Source organism: Hyaena hyaena, unplaced genomic scaffold, assembly GCF_003009895.1.
Source record: "Hyaena hyaena isolate Hyena2069 unplaced genomic scaffold, ASM300989v1 scaffold_182, whole genome shotgun sequence".
Classification (NCBI taxonomy): Eukaryota; Metazoa; Chordata; class Mammalia; order Carnivora; family Hyaenidae; genus Hyaena; species Hyaena hyaena.
Genome location: NW_024080814.1, coordinates 1396650 through 1402813, shown reverse-complemented (window position 1 = coordinate 1402813; position 6164 = coordinate 1396650).

The following is a 6164-nucleotide window of genomic DNA, read 5'->3' as shown; positions in this document are numbered from 1 at the left end:
CTCTGTGGGAGGGTCTCCAGAGCAATGGCCGGGTTCCGGCCACACCCAGGAGCATTCAAGGGACCTTGCTGCTGCTGATGCCCAGAGACTGCGGCTGGGTGCCAGCCCCCGCCAGGAAAAGTTCCACGATCATGTAGCAGCAGCATCTCAGGGATTATGGTAAGTCACGACACACATCTGGCACCAGGCTTCACCCTTAATGTCCCTGTTCCAACACCTGCGAATGTGATTGTTCTTTGGGGTTTGTTGGGGCCTTTACCTGTGGGGAGGCCACACAGCCTCTACCAAATGTCCTCCCAGCAGGGGAACCGCCTCTCCCCGGATGGCCTGAGGACACCCCGGACCCCACTGGGCTCCTGGGGATTCGCCCTTCCCACCAGAGCACCTCCAGATAATGAGGTGTGAAGTTTCAGACTCTGCGTTCCCCCTGTTTATAGAGTCTTAATGGAATTTAAACCCCCTCCTTTTTCCTTTCTCCCTTTTTTGTTCAGTCCCTGCAGCTGTTTCCACTTTTCCACTTTTTCCAGGTGCTTTTGGTCAGGGGTGTTTTCCTATACTCTTCCCCCCTCTCTGCCCTCTCTCTGCAAGCAAAAACAGCTCCCTGCCCTCCGCGTCTCCTCTCTCCTGCAGTTCACCTCTCTGCACCACATACCTGCTGAGTTCTGTGGTTCAGGTTGTGCAGATTGTTGTGTTAATCCTCAAATCAGGATTCTAGGTGTACAGGATGGCTTAGTGTTGATCTGGCGGTATTTCATGGACGTGAGACACAGAAAAACCTCCCTGTTGTTCTGCCATCTGGGCCCCTCCCCTGTACCCTGAAACGTTACTGAATTCTTGATTAGCTCCAGCAAGCTTTTGGGTGGAATCTTCAGGATTTTCTATATATAAAATAATATTACCTGCAAGCAAAGACAACTTTGCTTCTTCCTTTCTGATTCGGATGCGTTTTATCTCTTTTTCTTGCTTGATTCCTCTGGCCAGGACTTTCAGTACTATGTTTAATGAGTGGTGAGAGTAGGTACACTTATCTCTTAGTCTTAATCTTTTTTTTTTTTTTGATGTTTTTATTTACTTCTAGGAGAAAGAGAGAGAGACAGCATGACCAGGGGAGGGTCAGAGAGAGAGGGACTCACAGACTGAAACAGGCTCCAGGCTCTGAGCTGGCTGTCAGCACAGAGCCCGACGCCGGGCTTGAACCCACGAACCGCGAGGTCGTGACCTAAGCGAAAGTCGGACGCTTAACCGACTAAGCCACCCAGGTGCTCCTCTTAGTCTTAATCTTAAAGGAGAAGTTCTGGACCTTTTGCCATTAAATATAATGTTAGTGGTGGGTTTGACATATATGGCCTTAACTATGTCGAGATACATTTCTTCTATATACAATTTGTTGAGCATTTTTATCATGAAAGGATGTTTTATTTTTTCATATGCTATTTTGCATCTATTGAGGTGATTTTTATCTTTTATTCTACTAAGGTCATGTATCACATTTACTGATTTGTGCATATTGAAACATTTTTGCATCCCAAGGATAAATCTGACTTGATCATGGTGTGTAAATAATCCTTTTCTGAATGTGCTGTTGTATTCAGTTTGCTAATAATGTGTTAATATTTTGTTGGGAATTTCTATCTATATTCATCAGATGTGGTTTTTTGTAGTGTTCTTATCTGGCCTTAGCATGAGGATAATGGGGCCTCATAGAATGAGTTTGGGAGTGTTCTCTCCAGTTTTTTTGAAGAGTTTGAGAAGGGTTGGCATAACTTCTTTTTTTTTTTTTTAACTTTTGTAAATGTTTTATTTATTTCTGAGAGAGAGAGACAGCATGAGCAGGGGAGGCTCCGAGAGAGAGAGGGAGACACAGAATCTGAAACTGGCATAACTTCTTTAAATCTTTGGTATATAATTCATCAATGAGACCATCTGGTTCTAGGCTTTTCTTTGTTGTTTTTTTCTTTGTTACTGATTCAATTTCCTTGTTATTGGCCTGCTCAGATCTTCTATTTCTTCATGATTCAGTCTTGGTAGGGTGTATGGCTTTGAGAATTTACCCATATCTTCTAGTTCATCCAATGTGTTGGCATATAAAATTGTTCATAGTAGTCTCTTATTACGCTTTGTACTTCTGTAATATCAGCAGTAATGTCTCCTTTCATTTATAATTTTGAGTCTTATTTTCATTTAGCTAAAGATTTGTCAATTTTTTGTTTTTAATAAACCAGTTTTGAGTTTTGTGATTCCAGTGCTTTTCTGACCTCCGTTTCACTTACTTCTGCTCTGATCTTTTAACTCTGGGCTACATTTGTTCTTTTTCTAGTTCCAGGTGTAAAGTTAGATACTTTGAGATCTTTTTTTCTTAATGTAGATGTTTATCACTGCAAACTTCCCTCTTTTGCATAATAGCATAGGTTTGTGTATGCTGTGTTTACATTTTCATTTGTTTTAGGATATTTCCTTTGACTTCTTCTTTGACCCATTGGCTGTTCAGGGGTGTGTTTAATTTCCACATATTTGTAAATTTTCCAATATCCCTTTTGATATTGATTTCAGTTTCATATCACTGTGGTCAGAATAATACATGTTGTATGATTTCAACCTTGTCAAACGTATTAAGATTTGTTTTGTGACCTGTCATGTGCTCTATCCCAGAGAATGTTCCGTGTGGCTTGATAAGAATGTATATTCTGCAGCTCTTGGATGGACTATTCTATATATGTCTGTTGGTGCATTTGGTTTTAAAGTATAGTTCCAGGCAAATGTTTCCTTTCCATCTGCATAGTTTGTCCATTGTTGAAATTGGGAAATTGAAATACCCTGTTATTGTATTGTTGTCCATTTCTCCCTTCAGACCACTTAGTATGTGCTTAATGTTTAGGTTGATTTGGAATGCATACGTATATACTATTATTATATCTTCCTGATGAATTGACCTCTTTATCATTATGCAATAAACCCTGTCTCTTGATACTATTTTTGGCTTAGTCTATTTTGTCGGATATAAGTATAGCTACCTGCTCTCTTTTGGCTTCTGTTCTCATGGGATATCTTTTTCCATCTTTTCACTGATGAACCTATGTGTATCTTTAAAGCTGAAATCAGTCTTTGTTAGGCAACATATAGTTGGGTCTTGTTATTTTAATCCATCTAGCCACTCTATGTCCTTGGATTGGAGAATTCAACCCATTTACATTTACAGTGTCGATAGGTAAGGACTTACTAATGTCATATTATTGTTTTCTGGCTGTTTTGTAGTTTTTGTGTTCCTTTCCTCTTCTCTCACTGCCTTCCTTTGTGAAATGATTTTCTGTAGAGGTTTGCTTTCTCTTCTCTTTTGTGAACATACTATAGGTTTTTGCTTTGTGAGTATTATGAAGCTCACATAAAATATCTTAGAGGCATATGAGTATATTTTACACTGATGACAACTCCAATCCCATACATCACCTCTACGCTTTTATTCTTCCTCCCTTTCGGTTTTGCTGACACAATTTACCTCTTTTTATTTTGTTTTCATTAACGTATCATTGTAGCTATTTTTAATATTCTTGTCCTTTAAGTTTTATACTAGAGTTATGTTGTTAACACTGTCATAGTATTAGAATATTTTGAATTTGATTATATACTTTCCTTTCCCAGTGTTATATATTTTCATGTTACTAATTAGCACCTTTTCATTTCGGCTTAAAGAATTCCTCTCAGCATTTCTCATAAGGCAGGTCTAGTGGTGATGAATTCCCTCAACTTTTGTTTGGGAACATTCTTTACCTCTCCTTCATTTCTGAGGGACAGCTTTGCCACAAAGTATTCCTGTTTGGCAATTTTTGTTTTTTCTTTCAGCACTCCTGATGGAGCTCGTTCTCTTCCAGCCTGTAAGGTTTCTGCTGAGAAGTTTATGGGAGTTAACTTGAAAGATACAAGCCTTTTTTCTCTTGCTCCTTTTAAGTTTCTGCTTTTGACATTTTTAGTTTTAGTATCATGTGTCTTGAAGAGGATCTTTTTAAGTTAATTTTGCTTGGTGACTTATGAGCTTCATGAACTTGGATATCCACATTTCCTCCCTGGTTTGGGAGGTTCTCAGCCATTGTATTTTTTTTTTTTTTTAGTAGTTTTATTTATTTCTAGGAGAGAGAGAGACAGCGTGAGCAGGGGAGGGTCAGAGAGAGAGGGAGTCACAGACTGAAACAGGCTCCAGGCTCTGAGCTGGCAGTCAGCACAGAGCCCGACGCGGGGCTCGAACCCACGAACCGCGAGATCATGACCTAAGCGAAAGTCGGACGCTTAACCGACTAAGCCCCCCAGGCGCCCCTCAGCCATTGTATTTTTAAATAAGCTTTCTGCCCCCCTCTCTCTCCTCTTTCTGGAATTCCAGTAATTTGCAAATTGGTTCTTTAGATGGCATTCCATAGAACACATAGGCTTTCTTCACCCTTTATTTTTGCTTCATTCTCCGCTGACTGGATAATTTCAAAGTCCCTGTCTTTTATCTTACAGATTTTTTCTCTGGATTGATCGCCTGTTGTTGACGCTCTCTATTGCATTTTTCCATTTCATCTATTGCATTCTGTATCTCCAGAATGTTTCATTTTTTGTTATACTTCTCATTTTGTTCACATATGGTTTTTCTGAGTGTTGAATTGTCTGTTTTCTTATAATTCGTGGAGTTTTCTTAAAATAGCCATTTTGAATTCTTTACTGGGTAAATCATGTATCTCTGGGTTCAGTTACTGACAGACTATGATCCTTTGGTGAAGTCATGTTACTTTGATTTTTCATGTGCCTTAAACTTTTGCATTGCTGACTTTGCTCTTGAAGTAGCAGTCAACTCCTCCAATCTTTAGTCACTGCCTTTGAGAGAGTGATAGATACTGTTGGCCTTCCTAGATTCTGAAGCTATTTCAGACTTTCTATGGTACAAATGTTCCACACTTCGTGCTCCCTCTTGTGGCAAAGTTTTTAAGCTTGTAGGCCTTCTCTGGATCCTGCAATCCGCCAGGCAGAGTGCTGTCTTTACTAAATTTGCTTCCAGCAAATCACTAAACTAGTAGCTGGTCTTGGGAGCCTGGCTGGTTCAGTCGGTTAAGTGTCCAACTTCAGCTCAGGTCATGATCTCACGATTCGTGGGTTCAAGCTCTGCATCTGGCTCTGTGATGACAGCCAGCTCAGAGCCTGGAGCCTGCTTTAGATTCTGTGTCTCCCTCTCTCTTGACCCCTCCCCCGCTCATGCTTTGTCTCTTTCTCTCTCTCAAAAATAAAGACATTAAAAAAAATTTTTAAAAAACAATTAAAAGAAAAAGAAAAAAAAAAAAGCAAATCAGGGACCTCAAGTGGGCACAGGTTGAAAACTGGGTATCAAGAATAAGACACAAAAGATCAGAACCCAAACAGAATATAATAATTCAGGATTGGGTTTAGAGCTCCTTGAATCTTCAAGGTGCTAACCAGGCCTGGTCATGCTTGTGTAGGATTTATGTGTGTATTTACACACAGCGGTAAGGATGAGAACTGCTGTAGCTTAGAGGAGAGGACAGATGCAAGGGCTGAGACCAAGTGAGTAGTTGACAAAGAGCAATATAAATTTCATTGGCTTGACAAGGGAGCTCACCTAACCCTTGTTTAAACACCAGTCATTTTAACAGAAAGTACTGAACCCTACTGAAGTTTAAATAAAGCTTTCTCTGTCTCTACTAAATGCTCAGGGGAAAAATGACAAGCCTAGAATTAGCATTTAACATTGGAATAACATGTTTTTTTTTTTTAATGTTTTATTTATTTCTGAGAGAGACAGTGTGAGCAGGGAAGGGGCCGAGAGAGAGGGAGACACAGAATGTAAAGCTCCAGGCTCCATGCTCTGAGCTGGCTGTCAGCAGAGCCCGACGCGGGTCAGCAGAGCCCGACGCGGAGCTTGAACCCATGAATCGTGAGATCATGACCTGAGCCGAAGTTGGACACTTAACCGACTGAGCCACCCAGGCGCCCCATGGAATAACATCTTTCTTGTAGCATATTATACACCTCCAGATGAAGAAGCACAAGGAAACTAACCAAACGTACACCACATAACCATGACACTTCTGAGATGTAAGGAGACCAAGATGCTATTCAGGGATAAACACCAAAAACCCAGTAACTTTCTTTTCTTCTAAGTCTATGAAGTAATCTTTATG